This window comes from Castor canadensis, chromosome 4, assembly GCF_047511655.1.
Source record: "Castor canadensis chromosome 4, mCasCan1.hap1v2, whole genome shotgun sequence".
Classification (NCBI taxonomy): Eukaryota; Metazoa; Chordata; class Mammalia; order Rodentia; family Castoridae; genus Castor; species Castor canadensis.
The window spans coordinates 43,340,970-43,364,952 of record NC_133389.1 but is presented as its reverse complement, the minus strand read 5'-3'; the positions used below and the strand labels follow the sequence as shown (position 1 = coordinate 43,364,952).

General features: G+C 36.1%; 1 long non-coding RNA gene across 2 annotated transcripts in view; it reads right to left on the bottom strand.

Annotated features, from left to right (window-relative positions):
• Positions 1–2,855: 2,855 nt before the first annotated feature.
• LOC141422496 (uncharacterized) overlaps positions 2,856–23,983 on the bottom strand; it is a 35,398-nt gene continuing 14,270 nt past the window's right edge. The window contains exons 2-3 of one of the 2 annotated variants that reach the window (XR_012447082.1): positions 7,337–18,385; positions 2,856–3,339 (exon numbers count right to left, since the gene is read on the bottom strand). This is a non-coding gene — a long non-coding RNA (uncharacterized lncRNA). The remainder of the gene's footprint in view (positions 3,340–7,336; positions 18,386–23,983) is intronic. The other variant, XR_012447083.1, reaches the window with a different exon arrangement.

Below are 23,983 nucleotides of genomic sequence, written 5' to 3'. Positions count from 1 at the left end.
CATAAAGAGCAGACACAACAAATGATGCTCTCAGACTTCCTGTAATAAGAAGAGCATCAAATTCTATAAGCATTTATAGCTGTTGCATAATAATGCTTGCTTCCAGGCTTATTTCACTTCTGTTTTCCTCAGTTAAACAATCATTTACTTTTAAGAAGTGTGTAAGTGTCAAATACTGTTATTATGCTGTCAGATATTTGACACACATAAAATTTAAAGATAAGCACTAAAATAATAAGATACGCAATTCTTGCTTCTAGAAGTATTCCATATGAAGTAGAGTTTGGGGCCTGACTAATTGCTCAAATATGGATGCTACAATGGAAACTCCACTTAAAAAGCTCAAACAACTCTTGCCTCATCACTAGGGAAGCAAGAGAGAGCAGACACACTTTTCCAATTGGGAGCTGACTGTGCACTTCCTACCCAGTCACTTAGGTCATTATGCTGACAACAATAGCGGAAGAGCCATGAATCCATGAATATGAGACTGGGAGCTCTCTAAGTAATCCCAAAACAAATATTAAAATTTGAGTTCAAATTAAAATTTCAAATCACACAAGGTAATGTGGCAGTAAGAAAGACAATAAACAAAACCAACAACCAGAAATAAAATTACTTTATATAAAATGAGTATGTATGAGCAATCTGAAAATGACTTAAGAATAAGTATGTTTAATAAAAGGGATAAAAGAAAAAATTCCTGGTAGAGAAAGAAATCATAAAACCAAACAAGGCAGAAATGAAAAAGGAGCAGAAACACATAGGAATCCTAAAATTCTAAATATATTCACCAATGAAAATCTAAAAATCAATATAGGAAATATTCTCTAGATTGAGTTAGTCTTTCTTAAATATTTAATTTTTGTTAACAAAACCCAACTCATGTTATACTGCCTAGCAAAATTAAATTGTGTATATAACTAGTAGTTCAAGTTAAATGTTCAATCATTGTTGAAAAATTAAGTATTAATGTTTATAAGAGGAAGATGATACTTGTTAGATGATATAGTATTGATTCCTAAGAGCCTCAATTATGTTTTTATATAACAAATGTTATTTAATTAATACTGTGGTCTTACTTAGCACAGATAGTTGCACAAAATATATTCTCTCTTCCCTTTTTTTTTAGCTTTTCATATATTTTTATTTAGATTGTTTACATACTGTTTTTATTTGCACATATTAATTGTACACAATAATGGGTTTCATTATCACGTTTTCATATATAAAGTATCTGATTAATCTCACCCCATTACCTTCTCTTGTTACCCCTTCCATCCTAAAATCATCCCTCATTTACTTTCATTTAAAAAAATACAGATTCTGCATATGAGAGAAAATAAGTGACATTTGACTTTCTGAGTCTGGCTTAATTCACTTAATATGATAATCTCCAGTTCATCCAGTTTCCTGAAAGTGACATAGTTTCTTTCTTATTTGGGAATAAGAATTATCAAATTATTTGGGGATAAGAATCAGTTCTGTTTATATACCATATTTTCTTTACCCATTCATCTGTTGATGGCACCTAGGCTGATCCCATAGCTTGGCTACTGTGACTCGTGTCCCAATAAACATGGGTGCCTGTGTCCTTAGCAATCATCAGTCCCCAAGGTTTCCTCTGAAACACAACTTCAAAATTAATGTTGTATGTCAGCACCATTGTGTATCACGTGGGATTCCCTCCTTTCTTTATTTAGGGTCAAACATAATTATGCCTTCCTAAGTGATAAGCATTGTCTCACATACTTTTAAACCATTCTGTGTTAAGTCACCATCATGCTTTAAGACTGGTCTCCATTGCCGCTGTAGAGTTAGTGTGATAACTTTTCATGTAATGTTTCACCATGGGTATAAATCACTAGAGTTCATTTTTAGGAGGTTGATTGATTTTAGAAGATTTTGTACAATATGAAGGGCACTGCTATAGATGTTCCTGTGAATGTGTCCTGGTACACAGTCACACTCATTCATCCACGGTACGTGAATAAACGTCATAGAAGTGTATCCCCTCCTTTAAACTAGATCACTTCAATGATTTCCCATAAGTGATAAACAATTAGGTACTGCCATAGACCAATTGGTTATTGTAATGCATAAGAAGAGACTGGAATTGATGTGCTCAACTTTCTCCCAAAGTTGACATTGTTCTTTTTTTCTTTTTCCCCTAATGTTGATGTCCTAGGGTTCTTGTATCTTAATTCCTCAGAAACTGTGCAGAAATGGTGCAGCGTGGTGTTGTTATATCTTCAAATAAAAGGAGACAGGCACACATGAGGCTGACAATGTTGAAGCAGATAATTATTTTTTTCCAAAACAACATTGTATGTTAGTTAAGAGCACAGATTTTGAAAGCTATCTGATTTTCCGTTTGAATTTTGTATTTAAAATTTTTTTTAATTTTTATTTTTTTCTAATTCATTGTGCATACAATGCCTGGGTCATTTCTCCCCCCTGCCCCCACCCCCTCCCTTACAACCCACTCTGCCCCCTCCCTCTCCCCCTTTATTGCTAGAGATGGTGAGCATTTTTTCATGTGTTTTCTGGCCATTTGAATTTCTTCTTTGAGAAAGTTCTGTTTAGTTCACGTGCCCATTTCTTTATTGGTTCATTAGTTTTGGGAGAATTTAGTTTTTTAAGTTCCCTGTATATTCTGGTTATCAGTCCTTTGTCTGATGTATAATTGGCAAATATTTTCTCCCACTCTGTGGGTGTTCTCTTCAGTTTAGAGACCATTTCTTTTGATGAACAGAAGCTTTTTAGTTTTATGAGGTCCCATTTATCTATGCTATCTCTTAGTTGCTGTGCTGCTGGGGTTTCATTGAGAAAGTTCTTACCTATACCTACTAATTCCAGAGTATTTCCTACTCTTTCCTGTATCAACTTTAGAGTTTGTGGTCTGATATTAAGATCCTTGATCCATTTTGAGTTAATATTGGTATAGGGTGATATACATGGATCTAGTTTCAGTTTTTTGCTGACTGCTAACCAGTTTTCCCAGCAGTTTTTGTTGAAGAGGCTGCTATTTCTCCATCGTATATTTTTAGCTCCTTTGTCAAAGACAAGTTGGTTATAGTTGTGTGGCTTCATATCTGGGTCCTCTATTCTGTTCCACTGGTCTTCATGTCTGTTTTTGTGCCAGTACCATGCTGTTTTTATTGCTACTGCTTTGTAATATAGTTTGAAGTCAGGTATTGTGATACCTCCAGCATTGTTCTTTTGACTGAGTATTGCCTTGGCTATTCGTGGCCTCTTGTAAATACCACATTTTCTTAATTCATTCGTCAGTAGTGGGGCATCTTGGCTATTTCCATAACTCCACTATTGTTAATAGTGCTGCAAGAAGAGAAGATATAAGCAATAATAAGAAAGACAAAGCATTTTTGCTAGTTGAGTTAAGGACTGCTTCCATGTACAAATGTGTTACAACCCAAGTTGAGTCGTCTCTAACTGATCTTTACACTAGTTCCTTGTCCGTGTCTCATGTATTAGTTCCTCTGGAGTAGGGACATCAAACAAGAAGCACTGATTTTTTTCACTTTTCATAAATTATGGAATATCTGAGTTAAGAGAGAAATGTTTTGAAGAAAACTAAATGACAGTCTTTTCTTCCACAAGAACCTAACATAATGACATTTAACAATGTGGAAGATATCTCAGAAGAAGAAACCAAATTGAAAAAACTGGATTGCCTCTGATATGAGGAGACCAGAGAAGGGTAAGTTTTGGGCATAGGAATGCAAATTTCCTTGTACACTTTGCCATTTTCTTCAAAATTTTAAAGCATGTTGATTTTTTTTTTCATGGATAAGCAATAGGGAGAACTAGATTTAAGTCTGGTCTGGTTATTCACCCACCCAAATAGGATTACTGAGTCCCTAGCACTGTACACCCGAAATTCCTGAAAAGATTTCTAGAACAAAATAATCTCCAAATATTCCGTCCAGCACACACTTTGACACCCAGGCTTTTTTGAGTATGCTTTCTGAACCAAGAAGCCTTAGTTCTTGACAAACTAGAGTACGACTATGTCCTTTTTCAGATGCAGGGGTTCGAAAGATTCAGGCTAAGCTAGACTCCTGCCCCTAGTCTCCTGGCAAGTGGATTCTGCAAAGCCTGAGGAATAATAAAGGCTCATGCTGACCTACAACCTTTAAGAGATTTCTCATACGTGTCTGGGATTTTCCAAAGCATCTACGATTTCCTAGAATTGTAGAACCACTTGGGTGTCAAGTTTCAAAATGTGTCCTGGACACAATTCTGAATGAGCAATAGAAGGAATAGCCATCCATGCCCAGAGCCGGGAGGGTGGAACGTTGTATGGTGACCTGGTGTGTCTCTTGGAGTAAAGAAAGGAGCATTAGTCATTCCTGATTCACATCGAAGTCCACACACCTAACAAACATTTTCATGGAAATGTTCAAAACCTCATCTGTCATACTTTCAAAAACTGAATATTCCTGTCTACTTAATTTTTAATACCTGTCCATTTAATTGTTAAAGCTGGTTCTTTTGGAAATTTGAATATAAATAAAATAGAAATAGAAGATTGTTAGAAGCAAATGGTGTGTGGCATTGCACTTTAACACAGGTCTCTGCTTTCCTGTGTCTGCTCACAGTTGCTATTTACAAAGCAAACTTCACCTCCTTAACATTTCTCTCTCAGAAAACCAGATCCACATTCTTCTCTTATCAGTGTCTGGTCCCTCACACTCAATTTAATGTTTAACTAAAGTAACTCACACTTGTTTCACTTATTTGACAGGCTTATAAAAAATAGATTTTCTTGTGAGTAGAGAATTAAAAGAAAACATTTATATCATCTGAACAAAAACTGAACTATGCACATGGAAAGGGAGAAGGGAGGGAAGTCTGTGTGTGCGCATGTCTGTCCACACGTGTTTTCTGCCTTTAGAAAGTATTAACACAAAGGATAACTGGCCAAATGAAACAGGGACAAGTCTTAAATAAATTTAATCAAGTCAAGTTTAAAGATTAGGTATATGCTGTGTACAAAACAAGATAATTTGCTTTTGTGCAATTAACAAAATGAATGCAGATCACTGTAGACACATTCGTTTTGAGTTTTCCATATTCTAGACAGTATACTAAAGATTTCATACTCTTTATCTCATTTAACTTCCACCAAAACTAAAATAGTCATCATTTTCCTAAATGTAAGTCAGTAGTCTCCATTTCCTTTTTGATCATCCCCTTAAGTGCAGAGATAAATTATTATAGATAAGTAAAAGTTCTTAAGTGCCTCAATTGCAAAGGAATAAACATGCCATGTAAGAGCGATGTGATGGAAAGCCCCAATTCTAGTAAAAGAGATTCCAGTAACTGGAATAAAACTCTAGCATAATCCAACCTAACAGTTTTGTTTTTGTATGTTGAGCAAGTATTGGCCTCCTGTCCCAGTCGTTTCCATGTGTGATTTTCATGTGAACATTACAGCAACTCCATAGAAAAATGCTTGCATTACTTCACAAAGATGCACACAGGGCTCAGAAAGTGAAATGAATCCCACTCAATATCATAGCCACTGCTGTCCCTGGACAATTAAGAAATGCCTACAAGTCGAAGAGATGCAGAGAGTTCACAGAAAGAAAAATCCAATTGGCCAGCCAAGCCTGAACTCCATTAATATAGAGAAATTCACACTCAAACCACAAATAATACAAAATTTTCATCCTTCAAAATGATAAATGTAAGGAATTCAAATGTTTCCAATGATAAAAAGTAAAAGGCATGCTTCTTAATTCCACTGCACAAAAAGATCCTTAGAAAGAGGTGTGGAGGGGGGGTTAGTGGTGTGGTAGAAATAAATGATTAACTTTAAGTAATTATTGTGTAATTTTAGTGGTTAAAATTAACTTATGTTCCTTATACAGATAAGAATAATCTAATATGCTAATATATTTTACATGGGTGCATTCTGGAAGAATATTACTTTCATGGAAACATAAACAGAAATGTTACTGTACAAAGAAAGACAGGTAAATAAATTATTTTTTAATTATTATCTGTCTATAATCTTAGTCTGAAGAACATAAGGACAGAGGAAATGTGACTTTATTCTCAGTTCTAAAATTTTTTAAATTCTTAGTTTTAAGTAGATTTATATTTGCAATGATCTATAGTCTTGAATGAACTTTAAAATAATAAGTAGTATTTCAACCCAATATTGAATGAAGATTATTTTCTGAATAAAAGCATACTTTTCTTGAGCACGTCTTATGGAATTAAATTTATACTATTAGCCACATAATTAAAACCTTTTTCATTTAATTCCTTTTAAACAGGCAAATTATTTAGTCTTTTCTCAAACCACTGTAATAGTGTATGTATTTTGCTAAGTCAGGCACAATATTAAAAACCTATAAAGTCAATATCATAACTTTATTAATAACTTTTTTCTTAGTGGAGAAACATAGCCTCTTTCAAATGCTTTATAAGATAGAATTTTTGAATATCAACAGTACTGCTCAACTTTCTCCTATCAGGTAAAGAAAAATATAATTTGAGTTTAGAGAATTTTTAATACCACTTATACAAAAATGTATTGCCCAGCACCATAGATACAAATTCTCATAAGGAAAATTTCCTGAAGGTGGCAGCACCCTAAGCAAATCATTCTGAGCCTTTGCAGCAAGCTGTTCATACTTACGAAGTAAAATTGCATTTGCAGGTGAAAGCAGATAGCAATGATACAAAATATTAGTAAGCATGAAAACAATGTCACAGTAGTTAATGTAATAATCTATGAGATTCCTAAAGTGTCATACATACTATGAATATATAAGTTAAATTCAATGCAAATATCTTTGTCAAGACCTTTGCTATCTGAAGATTTCTGTTGACTCCCTGATGATAATATGAGTTTTCTTAGTAATAAACATTAAGTCAGAATGTGGCAGGCATCCATTTCAATATTCTAGTTTCCCTCTGAAATATTTATTTAGAGGAAAATAATCTGACACCAATTCTTTCTATATATTTCTTAAAGTATGAGGAAAATAATGGTTATGAATATCGTGATTGATATTGAAACTAAGAATAGCCCCATTAATCAGGAAATAAACTCTAATGGAGTTTAAACTTACATCTTTTCATTCATCCCCAATCAACTGTAGCTAAATTCAATTCATCTAGCACAGTTAGTTTATTGTGGCCACAATGATCATTGCCATCCCAGATTAAAGTCTTCTGAAGGGAAATGTTAGCTTTAGGAACAATTAATACAGGCATTTCATTAGTAAGCATCATATTGTACCCAGATCTTTCCACTCGTCTCCAATCACGGTCCACCTAAATTCTCCCTTACTCACACACTCTCTGCAGAGGAAACCAGAATCTTCTCAGACACTGGAATCATTAAGTCCTTTACTGTGTCAACAGAGCTCCTCTAAACCCTAGCATTTTTTCCTGTAAGATGACACATGCTTCTCCATTTATCATAACTGATAGGTTGATTCCCATCCCTTGTTTGTTATTCCATCCCTAAAAATGCAGATAAACATCTAAATTCTAGATTGTTTGTAAGCAACCTCCTATCCAAATTTTACTGCTGAATCATTATCGTGTACTTATTGAATTAGTTTGCCATGTGAATAATGTTTACTAGAAGAATAATGAAGCCTTTTTGTCACAGTATCAGAGACATGGTGCTTCTTTACAAATGGTGACTTGGAAGCCAGCTAACCCACAGACAACCATGCAGTTCAGCAAAGAAAACATCCCCAGGAGGCAGCAGATGCAATCCTGGCATTATTTTTCTTTATACTTTTTCCACCAAGACCTTTCCTCTCTATCCATATCAAATATTGATGTCTTTTTCCTTTCCATTTCTTTGCTTCATTCTTCTGCATATCACTGTCCTTCCACTTCCTTTAATTTTCTTTGTTTTATTTTGGTTTTTTTTAACTTCTGTCCTTCTCTCTACAGTTTCTGACTCTGTGAGCACAGTAGATATCAGGGATTTTCCAAAGGTTGGCAAAAAGCACCAAGACTGGACTTGAAGCACAGAAAGAACAGTAGCCTTGACTGAGTCTGGATGGCTATAATTGTGGCTGGGTGGTATTTAGAGTCACAATTTACCCACATGACCACTGAAAGAAACAGAGCATGGAGACAGAAAAGTTCTACGCAGTGTTCTTGTGACTTAAACCACCAGATTTCCAACATACTCATCCATTATCTCATTGTTTTTTCATTAGAGACTAGAAACCAAATTTGTCCTAAATTTTTCTGCTAATATTATAGATAGACAAAGTACTACAACCATGTAAACATATTACAGATCAGAGGAAGGAATGCAGGGAGAAAAACTGGACTGCTCTAGTCTAAATTTTGCTAAATAGGGCTTGAAGAAGAGAATATTTGAGAAAAAGGAGAGAGCTGTTTGAAACTGGTTGGGAATCTCTGAAGCATGAGTAGGAGAAGACAGAGAAGTACAAAAAACAGAAAACTGGCATGATTGACAATAGTATAGAGAACTTGAAAGAAATAAGAAAAAAATGGTAAGAGGTAAAATACAAGAAACAATGGAAGAATTCATGTAAGTAATTAATAATTGCCTCAGGAAAATTAAAGGATTTGAGAAAGAAAAAAAGGTATTTGGGATTATAATACTGGTAGTGTCAGATTGAAAACAATAGCAAGAGAGAAATGATCTGAAGTTCAGGAAAAAAAATCTTAATGGTTGAAGAAGTAAGGAAGACGCTAAATTTGGAAAGTAACATGGAAAAAAAAGCAGGAAGATTTTGCAGTGAATGGAAGGGAGGGCTAGCCTGAGACTATCTGCTAAGTGAAGAAAATTCGGACACCAGAGACAGACAAAGGAAATAATGGTGACTGGTGAGTGACGAGCCAGGACTCTGCCATGACCAAAGGAAAGGAAAATACTATTTGCAGCCAGCAACCTGATTTTCACAGTAAGTCTGAAAGGGTAACAAATATGAACTCAATTATCCAATTCTTTTAAACTCTTCCCAGTCTCATGGGGTGTGATAATAAGTGAATCGTGTGCAGCGTTAAGCTCATTTCTGGTGCTCAACTAAATTAAAGTTAGCAGGCAGGAGTTTGGGTGTATTATTCAATATTTGGTCACCTGAAAATTTTGGGGTTTGCATTTGGGATGCATTTACTTGTTTCATGTTTCTTAATAAAAGTACTCATGCAGTTCTTTGGCTAAATGAACAGAGAAAGAAGGGATCGGGCAGATGAGAACAAAAGGATGTAATGTAAACTCACTGGGAGTTTTCCACAACTAGTGGATAATAGTCCACGTTAAGTTTATCTTATGCAGTCTAGCATGCTTGACCTCTTTGAATATATATACCTGTGGCATCAAAGGAATCCATCTACATGAAGAGGCCAAGTCCAGCAGGAGACAGCCCAGTGCTTCTGCTGGGTCTAGAGACTAGGAAAGGGCTACTTTTTTGTCTTCACCCTCTAGGAAAGCCCCCTTAGAATTATTCTTCTAATGCAGGTTACTGTAAATGCATATGTCCAGACACAGAAAAGCAAAGACTCCTTTGCTTAGAGACATTGCAGTATGTTTTGCTGACCTGCCTCCTTTAAGCAATTCAAAAGTGATCCAAAAAGTTCTTTTTTGGCAGTACTGGAGTTTGAACTCAGGGCTTTGCACTTACCAGGCAGGCACTCTACTACTTGAGCCACACCTCCAGTCCACAAAAAGTTTTTTTATAAAAGCAAATTTTTAAGGTCTTTCCAGACTCCTGGGGGAAAGTTTAATTACTTTGAAATTAATATATAACATAAATATGGAATAATGTGCTCTTGAATGCTTTTGGTTGTTGAATGTTCACCAGGTAACTCTACACCTTCATAACCAGCTCCTTGATCACAAGGCAGAATATTACCAAATGGCCCTCCATCACTAATTCTTTAATTCTAACAGCATAGTTTTGCCTCTTTTTTTGGCTCTAGTTTGTTTACTTAAGTAAATGAACTAATGGTCTATGGTTTCTGGCTCCTTCCTGTCCATATTATGCTTGTAAGGTTCATCAAAATATTTGGTGGTTGCTTTGGACTTGTTATTGTCATTGCTGTATAGTATTCCATTATCTAAATATGGCACAATGTATTACCCATTCTACTATTGATGGATTTATGATGGATTTAATTTCTAGCTTAGGGATATTTTGAATATCATGTCTATGACACTCTTAGATGTGTCTTTCAGTGCATATACCCACTCATTTCTCATAGGTATGCATCAAGAAGGTGGAATTGTTCCTGTGATTTAGTGAATATTGCCTGTTACGGTTTTTATGTGTTCCCCCCACAAAAATTTGTTAGAAACTTGATTCCCAATGAAGCAGTACTGAGAAGTGGAACCTTTAGAAGGTGATAAGGCCATGAAGGAATGGTTAAGGCCATTATCATAGGACTGAGTTTGTTATTGTGGGAATGGATTTCTTATAAAAGAACCCCCTCTAGGGGGTTCTTTCTCCCGCCCCTCTAGGCTTCTGTTGCCCTTCCACCTTCTGCCATGGGATGACACAACACGAAGGTTCATGCCAGATGGAGGCCCTTGGATCTTGGACTTAGCAGCCTCCAGCCCTGTGAGAAACAAATCTCTGTTCTTTACACATTAACCGGTCTGGGGTAGTCTGTGATCGCAGCATAAAACATAATGCTCCTTTCAAGTGAGTGAGTGTTTGATGGCTATTTCATACGTTTCAGGTGAGAAGAATGAAACTGAGGTAATTTAAATGATGAATCATTTGCTTGACACAAGAGCAGAGGTCTGTATTTCAAGCCAACAATGATTTCTAATGGGTTTGGCAGTCTCTAATTAAAACTTTCAAAAAGAAATTTTACTTTATCTACCAAACTTTGAATATGAAAGTTTTCCACCAAAGATTATTTTAAAGCACTATAAAGTCATCCTGGAAGTCTACAACATTACTTTGCATAGTTAAAGGGAACAAATTTCTGAAAATAAATTTCCGGTAAACTTTTCTCAAGAAGACAAAATCTCACAAGTTTTTGTTTGTAATATCTACACAGAAAATATTTTTAAGATCAAGGGAAGTAAGACTGAGAATTACAGGTAGGAACACTAGGAAATGATTACACTTGTGAAATAAATGACAATTGTTGGATTAGACCTCCCCTCTCCCTTTGCCAAAGCTATTAGTAGTTGTACCAATAAGGTGATGGATAGGACTTGACCATCACAAAACTGCATGGTCACACAATTACCTGTAACAATTTGTGTAGGTTCCAGCTTTGAATCAAGTATTGTATAAAAGAAAGTTATTACACACTACAGTGTTTCTATAGAAATCCCTGACTACACAAAAGTTGGAGTTAAAGGTTCTATCTTCAAATAAATGTTGTTTTTGTTGTTTTTAATTTTTCAAAGAAAACTTCCTCATCTGGTCACTCATTTGACTTTGTAGTCCAAATTAAAAACTGAAACAAGTATTTTTTAAAAACCAAAGGACTATCAATACTCTAAGTATTGAACAGATCGGATTTTCTAAAATGGTATCTATCTGTGCTTTCACAAAGCCAAGTCTGTGTGACAGAAATTATAACATAGCTATTTTTCTCTTTCTTTTAAAGTAATGATTATTTTTGAAACTAAAGGAATTATCCAATTACATTTCCTGTGAATAGTATGTTCTCTGAGTTCTTGGCTGTTTAGTTGATTTGATTTAGTTGTCTCCTCTCCTGATCACTTGCTTATCCACTCCCAAGTCTATGCTTTAAGCAATTTCAGATTCATAAATCTCGGCTTATTCATGGGAACCAACTGATTCAGAATGAATCTTTTCTAATTGTTTGCATGCACTTGGGTGTTCACTCTGGCTCCTCGCCAAGCTTCCAGCCAGCAGGGAAAATTATCTGTCAACGCCCAGCTAAAAACAGAGTCAAAGAATAATTCCTTTGGTGAGTAGCGTCACTGATTAAGCAGTTTTAGCTTAGAGTGTGTTTTTTAAAATAAAAAGCTGTTTGTTGGTTAAGTCAACAAAGCAGTTTTCAAGTAGAGGAATATTAAATCCACTTGTGGGATTTTTTTTCCTTAAAAATAACATCTTTATTGAGATTTACAATGTTTATTACGAAGGTTTTCAAATCCATATTAACAGTATCTCCTATACGAAAGTTTTCTTTTAAAGCAAATTGTAATTCTTTTCTCAGTCCATTTGTATCTTTCATCTTTAACCTTCCAAAAATAACATGTTCTTCTTTTGATATTATCATCTTTCAGGCTGTTTTTGACTTAACTCTGTCTTCTCAGAAGATAAATATCAGTGCTCTGGTTTAAGAAAAAAAAATCCTGACCATATTATGACACAGAAATTCTTGCATAGTTTGCTGCCCTTCTGAATATGGAAGTCAAGGATTTTGGGTTTAGAAGTCTGAGAGAGCCTCCAGAGAGGCTGAGCCTGTACTTCCCACACGGGACCCTTTGCAGAGACATAGGTTGGGTGTTCATAAAAAATGAAAGGGAAAAACGCTCATGGGCTGAGCTAACATTCTAAGTGGGGGGCTTTTCATAGAAAAATGAGGACACATTGAGATGTTTTAAAGCCTCCAGTTCGTCTTTAAACCTGCCTCTAGGAAGTCCCACCACCACTTTCCAAGGTGATGAATCAGACAATGCACTCATCAGAGGAGTGGTTTCTGCCCTGACAATGACAAAACTTGAGGGCTCATAAACACATTTAAAAATAGTGCTGATGACAGACTGGGTGGGCTTTCAGCATGTAGCTTGTGAGAGAACAATTTTAGTGGCAGGGTTTTAAAATGAATGCTACTCAGAGTTAAATGTGTAGTTATAAGAACACAAACAAAAATTCAAAAGCATCCTGACTTACACAGGCCATATTTATTTTCAGTCCTGAAAATGAATGACTCTTTTTGTGTCATGGTAATTCTGAACTCAGCTAAAACATACAAATGCCAAATAACTATGTGATTTGTATTCCTTCACTGTTTAGAGGAGGTGCACAATCCTGCTACAACCAGAAGTTTGGAAAAATAACAAACTTATCTGACCCCTTATTTTCTCAAAATCCCCCACATTTTGTAGCTTTAGTCAGTGAAGAAGACTGGGTCTCTTTAATCTCCATTAGACTATGCCAAGATCTCAATCAAACTAGGTAGTTTTCTGTTTTATTTCTCACAGAACACAGCAAGTGCAAGCTTGCATTTCACCAGGTCTCACATACCACGCCCTTTTGATGAAGCGAATCTCAGGGATGTTTTTAAAATAGCAGAGTAAATCTTTCCATTTTCCTTAACCACATTCTCTCTCCTCATATTTCTACTGCTTGAGTCATACCTCTAACCCAAAAAAGCAAACTCTTTCCTAAAAGGAGAGATGCATAAGCATTCTATTGTAATACCCCTAATTCAAAGCTACAGAAAGGGAGCCTCGCAATTGCATTTTGCAATATGCAGTAAGCTGTGCATCGAAATTGCTGTGTTCATTTCTCTTTTTTATTTCTCTATACAATTATCCTCTGTTCAGAAAACAATCCACAAGCATTTAAAAAAAGCACTCTCCATGTATTTGCTCTCCAGAATTGGTCTCTTCCTTCTTTGAACACATTAAATTACAACATGAAGACGGACACTGGTGACTCACACCTGTAATCCTTGCTACTCAGGAGTATTGTGGTTTGAGGCTAGCCCAGTCAAAAAGTTCATGAGGACCTATCTCCACCAATAAACTGGGCATGGTGGTGTGTGCCTGTCATCCAAGCTACTGTAGGAAGCCTAAAATAGAGGGGTAGCAGTCCAGGCCAGCTTAGGGGAAAGTGTGACCCTATGTCAAAAACCAGACCATAGGGCTGGTGGAATGACTCAAGTGGTAGAGCACCTGCCTAGCAAATGCGAAACCCTGAGTTCAAATCCCAATACCACACACACACACACACACACACACACACACAAATTATAACATGAAAGACTATGAAAAATGAGTAAACCCCACATCTTTCTTGTAAAAGTGTGTGTGTGTGTGTGTGTGTGTGTGTGTACAAGAGGGGCCATATATGTGAGCCATCAACTATAATTTAAGTCAGGATGAGGACCACCATAGAGGTATTTTACATGTGTTCCTTCTGATCATAAGAAGATACTCCAAATGAGTTTGAGTGGAGGCAGCATCTGCGCAAGGGGTGGGAGCTGGTGGCACTGTGACAGGCAGAGCACAGGTCCTTCTTTGCTGGAAGCAGCACAGTAATCCAAGGCAGGAGATGGTGGGCATCCTGAGTGAGGGGCTGAGTAGCCTCAGTAGTTGACTTAGTGCATTTCTGCTTGTCTTTGTCTTGGGGGAACTGAATGTCTCCAAAGGTGACTTTAAATGACCAATATAGGATGGTCACGTTAATGCATAGTAATATAGATATAGTCCTGAATGACTTAGGGAATGGTGGCCAGTTTAGGGTTGTGATGTGTAGTTCATGAGGCCTGGGGCTATTCCCTGTTAACTCTTGTTTTACAACTCCTTGGCCTGACTGGGTGTTTGAACACTGTCACAGCTCCTTTTGTGTAGAAGCAAGTCTCCACAGCAGGCAGTGAAGGCCCTACAGCTCTGTCTCCAGCATCACTTCCCAGTCTGACCTTTCACCCACCTGATCTTCCTGTTCTCAAGTGCACCCTGAGCTCTCAAATTCTAGCTTTTGTTGACATTATGGCTGTTAACTTGTTTTACCTCTCAAAAGTGCATTTCTCACATTGGGATGAGAGGAGTCATTTTAAGATGAAAATCAAATTACATTCCTTTTTTGTTTACAACCCAGCAATATTTATCAGATTTAGCATGAAACCAAATTCCTTATGATGGTTTTATGAAGGACTCACATTATCCATTACTCTCCTCTCTTTAGTTTTATGACATTATCTTCTTTCCCACTACTTGATTTAAGGAATTTGTGATTTAAGATGTTTGCATTGGACATTCCCTCCAGCAGAGACATTCATTCTTCTTGGATAACGCTTTTTCTTCTTCAAAGTTTGTGCTCAAAAATCACATGCTCAAGAAGCACATCCTGGTCACTCTGTTTCACCATGGCAAGTTCTCACTTTCAAATTCTTCTCCTTCACTCTAATTCTTTCCCATAGCACCTAACACTTTTTTATACATCATATAATTTAATTGTTTTATTGTTCTTGTCTGTCCCCTTCCACTAGACTCCAACTCCCAATAATTTAGGGAAGTTGGACAATTTTGTTTACCTCTCAAACACCTGAAATGATACCTAGCAGATGCTGAAAACTGATAAATGTTTGATGAATGAGTAGACACAAAAATACTAATCCCCTCTTCCTGCTGTCATTTCCTAAACTGAATAAACACTGTTGTTGCTTTAAATCTACCTTCCAACATGAATGATATTTTAAATTATTCTTTTCTGTATTTTCTCCATATTCTTAGAATTTATTGCATGTTTTACATTCAAATAGACCTGGGAAACTTTAACAGTTTATACAGTCTGAGAGTAGAGTTGTATTGGCATTGAGAATCTCCAACTGTTCTTCCATATTTATAATGCAATTGCTACTTGATTTCTGATTCTATTCCAGAATTTAAAAATAATTTATCTTCTTCTTTTAGAAGAAGAAACAATAAATGTGAGTTCTTTCTTCAGTGACAAATAAGTCTGGCTTCTGATACTCACATGATAGGAATGACAGGTCCCCTGTCCACTGGTGTGACATCTCCTTGACTTCCCTGTAAACTTTAAGGCTGCACTATGAAGCCATGAGTTCTTACACACTATGAAACCCTACCTGGCTTCATGTGCCATTCTACATTCTTCGAATCTGTAATTCAAAAAAGATGAGTAATTTTTTTCTTTCTCTCGTAGGCAACACTTGTATTACTCTGGAAGACTTACGAAGATCTTATGTTGCTATTTGAAGGTATTTATAACCTGTACATGCCAAGGAAACAGGAGTGTCCAAATTTTTTGAGCTAATAACAGGCAAGAAAATTCACCCTTGGGTCTAGCATGATTTTTACATTGGTACCACATAAATATTGTTATCTATCAACATTTTCTAAAAAATGCTTTTTCTGTTTGGTGAGAAAGCAGACAGAGGAGTAACAAAGTGACATCTTTTGTCCTTAGTTTTTATTGTTATTGTTCTTCTTTTTATGTGTTATTTTAGAATATAATGCCATAACAGTAGAATTTGAAAAATTTCTACTTGGTCAAAGGTACACTAATTTTTCCTGCCAAAATTTTACAAGAAATCTCAGCACCAGCAGCAGGAATATAACTTGTGTTATAGTCAACTAGCTCTGTTCAAATCAGAGCCTGGAATATATAGGTCATGTTGGAATCAACAAGTGTTTATAGTCAATAACCATTTGATTTTATGCCATTTGCACTACTTCATTCACTCAACAAATATTTATTATCTATTTTAGACCTAATCTCATGGGGATGTTGCAGATAAAGAAGTTTATAAGGAACACAGGCTTTCTGTTCCTATAGAACATATTTGGTCTCTGCAATGTTCACCTCTTAGGTTAAACCTAATAGTGCTATGAAGAGTTTGAGACAGCTTATATAAAGTACTGAGATGATGTCGAGTGATTAGGCAGTAATTCAGTTTCTGGAGTGAATGGCATTCCCATGCCCAACATAGTGAGCCTAACAGTAATTACAAAATGCATTTCTACTCTAACGTTCACACTATTCATTTGTTATTGATTGTTGTTGATGAAGTGATAGATTTTATGAATCTATTTAAACATTTTTAACAAGTGTCTGACTACACATCACCTCTTGGGGGTAATTTCCTTCTGAAATATTCTATTGGATAATGGATAGAGAGTACTTGAAAGAGAGTAAGCTGAATGCTAACTCAGATCTGGGGGAGAAGGTAAGTCAGTTATTTCACCTCTCTAGGTCTGCTTTCATATGAGAAATAAGAGGATATGACTTGATCTAATGACTCTAAACTTCCTTTACAGTTACAAGATTTGTGGTTCTACTTCATTTGTTCAAAACTTGTATCTTTAGTGGAACAGTATCTACATTCATATGCAATGTTCGTACATATATTTTATAACCATATGGAGTTAACATATATGCTTACATTTTACCACTTCTAAGTAAATGAACGAAGTTCTATAGTGTTCTTCATTTTGATTTTGTCTTCTTTTCTTCCAATCCATTTATCCATATGCATAAATATGAGTGTGTGGGAGTGAGTGTTGATTCAATGGAAGTGTTTTAAGGGAAATTAGTGCGGGAAAAGAAAAAATGGTGAAAGCATACTGCTTATCCCCCTCCCAGCCCCCCAGCCCCCCAGCCAAGCTGTGATCACCCAAAAATTTCCATGTCTTCACATTTTGGTTGTCAGTCTATAGACTATCAGATTCTTTACTCTAATTTCCATTTTCAGTTCTTAAACCTACTGGCAGAAAATTTCAGCTATGACACAACTCAAATCAGCATAAATATACCTTCAATTAGCTTACACTGAATTTATTGGCTCATAATAATTAAAAAATATTTGGGAGTTGATTTGGCTTTGATCCAGAAACTTCATTTTCATTGTTAGTACTTCGTCAATCTCTCTCTCCTCCCTTCTTTGCTCTCATTTCTCCCCTTCTCTTACCCCCCACGTATACACACATCTCTAAGTCTTTTTTGCACCCTTGCTGCTAGCACTGTTTTCAGATAGACACTCTCCTTATACTCCCAACATTGAACCAGGGAGCAGCTCAGCCCACCCAAAACACATGTACAATTAACACAGAACTAGCAGTTCTCCTTAGAAGATCCTAGAAAGAAAATATATTATTCAATACTCTAAATCCCTACAGCATTTAATCATAATCCTGTTATAGATACATTTGATCAGGATCAAAGTGAAATGCTAACTGAAGACAGTCATGTGCTACTTTCCAAAATGATAAATATATTAGTTTAGAAAAGAATATATAATCTTCAGTTAGGTATTGGACCAAGAATCTATTTCCAATAGGCTTCTCCTTGAGGGCTTGGTATTATACAGCAGAGAAGAAATCTCATTCTTTTTAAAGTCATTTCCATTTGAAATGAAATGTCTAATTAGATACCCTTGTCAAATAATCTCAATTACAAAATGAAATGTTATAAAAATAAACAGTAATAACATAAAACAAACTTAGGCAAGAATTAGAGCATACACATATTTGCTTTGCTTCTTATATTTCCTCTTTCAATCAGTCAAACAGATAATGAATATTCAGGAGCCCTTACTATGCGCTCTTACCTGTCCTTTTGCTAGGCACTAGGAAGCATATATGAGTAGGACACAGTGCAGGGTTGGGGTGTGTCTTAGAAGTGCTGCTTACCTAGGATGGGCAAGATCCTAGGATTGATCTCCCGAACTGGAAAAAAAAAAAAGAGTACAGATTCAGTCCAGTATAGAAGAAGACAGATGAGCATATAATTACATACCAGAATGTGCTACTTATAATAGACATGGACCCTGGTCCACTAGTTCTTGCCAGGAAAAACTGCAGAGAAGATACTATCTGAGATGTATAATAAAGAAGAAACAAAAATTTTTCAGGATGAAAAAGTGATGGGAACTGAGTGAGAGACATTCCAAGAAACCAAAAGCTAATGAGCAAAAGGGCTTAGTCTTCAGAGCCAACAATGAGTAGCTCAGTGGAGCACATACTGGAAGCTGGAATTGATGAGGCTGGGAGATAAAGTTTTGATAAGATTCTGAACATTTTAGATACCATGTCAAGAACATTTTTTTGCAGTCTTGGGGATTGAACCCAGGCAAGCACTCTACCACGAGCTATATCCTCATCCCCTTTTCACTTTATTTTGAGATAGGATTTTGCTAAGTTGTCCACTTGGCCTCAAATTCATGATACTTCTTCCTCAGCCTCCGGAGTAGATAAAATTACAGGCATGCACCACCATGCCCAGCAACGATATTCTTTTCCTTAGTAATCTTCCCCTCCCCGTACTTCATAGAAATGCAGCCTCATATAAACATGTGTACAGAGCCTGCACAGGCAGCTCTTTGGGCACCATACTAATGATTAAGATTCACAGCCATGACAGTGTATTTTGCTCAAGATGAAGAGGACAACACAAAAAAGATCTTTCCATGTTTGGCCTCCAACCCTGGTTCTGGATACCATAGGGATCCTCTGACTGTTTGCGTAAATGAGAGTTATCTTTCTAGCTGCTCCTCAGGAGAGACGTGGTATTTTTTGACCCACAGAACACATTTGAATCTCATTCACCTTCTTTACAGCTTTAAATAACTGATCAAATAGAGTAAATGCTCTGAGCATCCCTGCACATAAACTTTCGCATGTTTGTTTGGCTTCTATTTCCGAGTTGTTATTGAGGAACCCCTTGCCCTCATGAAATTTATTATGTGCTCCAAATTTATCACACAATGCCACTGTGTCTAAGAACACATAGGGTGTCTCCTGCATGTCCCTCAAGAACCCACCATTTTCTTCCTCTCCTTTCAGGCCCTCTCTGGTAATAATTTTTCCTGTGCTTATGGGTGAGCTATTTTTTTGCATTCTGTATTTGGAATCCCCCAAGTACAGAAACTACAAGGGGTTCTGCAAATAGTTATTCGACTTTTCTTCCAATTGGAAATTATGAATTATGGTTGTCAAGAATCAATGTTTATAGGTTTTAGTGAAACTACCATTTCAGTTTTTCATGCGGTGCCTCCTTTTTCACTAGAAATTTGGTGTGCATTAAAGTCAAGAAGCAAATATATATGATGGTCAACATGGTATATTCATGATTGGCTCTTCATCTGTCACAAACAATTTTTGTTTCCTGGGCCAAATTTTCCTGACTTCTTTCCCAGGTAGTTCTCTCCTAGGTAATTCATCAATCTCCCACATATACCTCATCTGCTGGTAGACTTCTGCCATACACACTGAACCCAGAGTCACACAGTTTAATTATAGAAGGGGAGCTTTTCCTACACTTAAGATTCCTGCTTCCTGCATTTTAGAGATCACAAAAGAAAGAATACATTTTATGTAGTGATTTATTCATTTTAATTACTGAATAGCAAAAAAACTTTCTATGAAAAAAAAATCTTTAGAAGCTCTAAAATGAAAGAATTTCTACCGTTTTATTTATTTCCCCCTAACAACCTTTGAAGCATTTTTTATAATCAAATGAAGTCATTTATAAAGGTTAACCAATCAGTATGTGGTCGTGAAGCAGGATCATCCTAAGGATAGAGATGGGCAGCCACTGGGCCCAAGAGAAAGCCTTGGCTCTGGAGAACAACTTCAGAACTGTGTGCCGTATGCCAGCAGAGCTCTTCCTGGTCCACCCATGCCTGAGATTTAGGTAGACAGTGGTCCAGAAGTCTTCACTTTTGAAAGATATTATAATGCATTGTTAATCTGATAGCCCTCTGTAATAAAAGATGACTGCATCTGGTATCCATTTTTTCCCAGAAGGAGGAGTATTGTCTGGAGAAGGGCAACGCTGCATGTGGCATCTGGACAGATCTGCTCATCAACAAACGAAATCCTCCAGGAAATCTAGACATGCTTGGGGGAAGTGGAGAGGGTGTTTGCAGTGATCTGGAATATTAGCAGATGGGATCCCTGTCTGATAAAAAAGCCATTATACTTAAAAGGATCAGAACTATTTAGCCACCACTTTCTTCACAAAATGTCTTTTGCTTCTCTAGTTTTTCAGTTCAAGTAGATAACTTATCCCTTTGGGCTCTTTTCTTCGGGAGTTTAATATCTTAGAGAAGTCACACTGAAAATCACGCCATTAGCCTCTGGGCTTCTTCAGTTCATTATGAACACTACAATTAAACACAGCTCAGAAACCAAATTTTGGATTTTACTATTGCAGCCACATCTTTTTTGCTCTTAAACACTAGATCCAGCATAAATGGTGAGCATCATTCTGACTGCCATTGTTCAATTTAGTTCTTAATTGGCTGTAGTAGCACTGTCTAACACACCATCTTGAGTCATAAGGAACCTGATGTAACCAAATTATTATTCAATTGATGCCAACCCTTTTTTAGTCCTTCACCCTCTAACCTTATTCATCATTTCTCCATCCCCTATTTATCCCTTTATCTTTTCTCTACTGTGTTTTCGACTCCTAAGGACTAAATCCCATGCCATGCAAGTTTTAGCATACTTTGACATGTTTTTCTCCCTTCTCTCTACCTTCATCAAATTCCCTCAAGGACCAAACATGCCTAATCTCAGCAAAGCCTCCCCAGCCCTCAGTAAAGCCCAAGCCCAGCCCAGAGTCTGAGCACAGGTTGCTACTTGTTCTGGGACGTCTCCAACCCCACCCTGTTGTACTCTCCACCCACAGCCTCTCCCCACTAGCCCAGTCTACAGCCTGAGGTGATTGCCTGTTCTCCCAAGCTAGTTATACCATTATCTTCACTCCCCACCCCTGGAGCCAGTTTTACTGCTCATTGTTCACTAGAGGAGGGGACCTGAGGCAGCACTCAATAACTCTCAGGAGGCTCTTAGAAGAGGAACCAGATGCTTTAGGACAGTCATCTTCAATCTTTTTAAAAAGAAAAATATAATCTAATAGGGATTGGATTATACACTGAAAAAGATATAAATTAATTTAACATACCAGATGGGAAAATGAATATATCAACTATTTCACACCCCAAATTAACTTACATTAATTCAGCCACACATTTAACAAACAACAGAAATTAAAATTGTATATGTGCACCTTTTATTATGTACATTTCCTACATTAAAGTAGTAGTAGCTAACATTTATTCAGCATTTGCTTTGTGCCTTGGTACATATATTAAATCACATACTTCCCCTAAATATGAGGTAAACACTGGTATAAGCCCTATTTACCAATAAAAACATGGGCACACAGAGGTTCAGCAACATTCCCATGGTCACATATGTAAGAAGCAATTGGACCAGGATTTGGACTCAGGCAAACACACTCAACTATGGCCCTGCCCCTAAATCAGATTGTATAACTTTATAAAATTACTTAAGGTTACCTGCACGGAATGTGGTATATTGCTATTTATGGGTAATTTAAGAGCTTTCTTAGGTTTTTATGATCAAAGTGATTCTGGTTGCTTCACTTACTTCAGGAATTTATTCCCTTACTTTTAAAATAAAATTCACAAGAAACATATTTGACAGGCACTTTTTTTTTTCAAATTTTGAAACGATGTAAGCCATCTTAATGCAAGGAATTGCTATTAACAATTATTATTTCCTGTTAAATATAAAACATACTATTAATAAATTACTTGTCAAGATTTCAGGACAGATTGATATTATAAATAGCATACAAAAGACTTTAAACAAATTTTCCAGTTATCTTTCTATTATCCTTTTGAACAAAAAGGGAAAAGCATGCATATGTTAATGTCAAATAGCAATAAAACAAATTTGTTCAAAATGATAACTCCATGCCAGTGTTTAGGCAATCTTAAAATCAGGAGTATAGACAAACTTAATTAAAGACCATTTTCTTTTCATAAGAGGAAAAACAATAAAGCTTGGGTCCCATATTTCAATTATTGGTCAATATTTTATTTATTGACTGCAATTTCCTTTCTTTGTATAATTGTGAAAATAATGGAAGTCTTCTGATTCATTTTAGGAATGCGCGCTCAGCATCGTTATCATTCTAATTATCATGTTGTAGTAATTTCAGTCTTTGTATCCAAATTGTAATTTTTCCAGCAAAAAAAGCGATACATTTACGAATCTTAAATTGAGTGATTAGGCCAATGCAGAATAAAGTATGAAAGGAGTCAGCAGGCTTAAGTTAACTTTGGATTCGTTCTTTTTGCCACCTAAGGTCCCCCTGTGCCTTTTGCAAAGTGGTAGGGCTAGTTAAAAACAATGGCTGTTCCCAAACCCAAGATTTGATTCCTCTGGAAATACATGGAATACATACTTCATGATGATCACTGGGTCTATAAAAGTTACAATTCATGATAATATGTGATATAAAAGTTCAGCAGACAAAAAATGCATCAGGGAATTAGACATTATATTGAAAACAAACTGTGCAACTTTTCTTAGCATAATTCTTCCAAAGTTCTCTTTCTCTTAAATTTAGAAAAAAATGTACTTATTTTGAAAATATTATTTCCTAGAATAACAAACTGTTGAAGCAGGAGCAACCTCATTTCATTAAACATAACATTTACATTTTGTAGAAAAGAACTCAGACCCATCTATATGGCCACTGTCTGTATGGTATAATTTATTCTAAAATGAATGATGGTAAGGTTTTTTATAATTTTTATTTTTGGTGGTATTGGGGTTTGAACTTAGGGCCTCACACTAGTTAGGCAGGCACTCTACCACTTCAGACACTCCACCAGCCCGGTAGTAAGGTTTTATAACAATTAATCACAGTGTCCTTGAATATTGCCAAGGAAAACTCATCCTTAATGTCACAAACAGTATGGGAATTTAACATTTTTAGTTCATTTTCTTAATGTTTCTATGTGTTTAAAGTATTTGAAATGTTTTATCTTCCAAACTAAGTTCCATGTGAGTAACATAAGTTGGTAGACAGAAATAATAAGTATAGTATAAAGTTATGTTAACAGGACACACCTACTCAAAGAAACAAAACAAGCTGAACAAGTTCTTGCTGGGAACATCCATTAACTAGACCTACTAATTTAGCAAAATGATAGTAGTACTGATAAAAAGCAATTGCAGTAGCTAACAGCATAATAGGATAGCGATGGACATAGAAGAGTAGGAAATCCTTGCTGAATTGCATAAGTTTTATTCCCGTTCAACATGTACATACATCTCATGCTCAGTGCAAGGCGGCATTTATGCTTATGGTTCTATCTGGGAGTCACCTCTAAAGGAAAAAACATGTAACTAGGCAGTAAAAGAAAGTCCATTCAGTTTCTAATAGTGTCTCTAATTTCAAAATCATTTTGAAATGAAGGTCTTAATGTTTTAATCAAATAT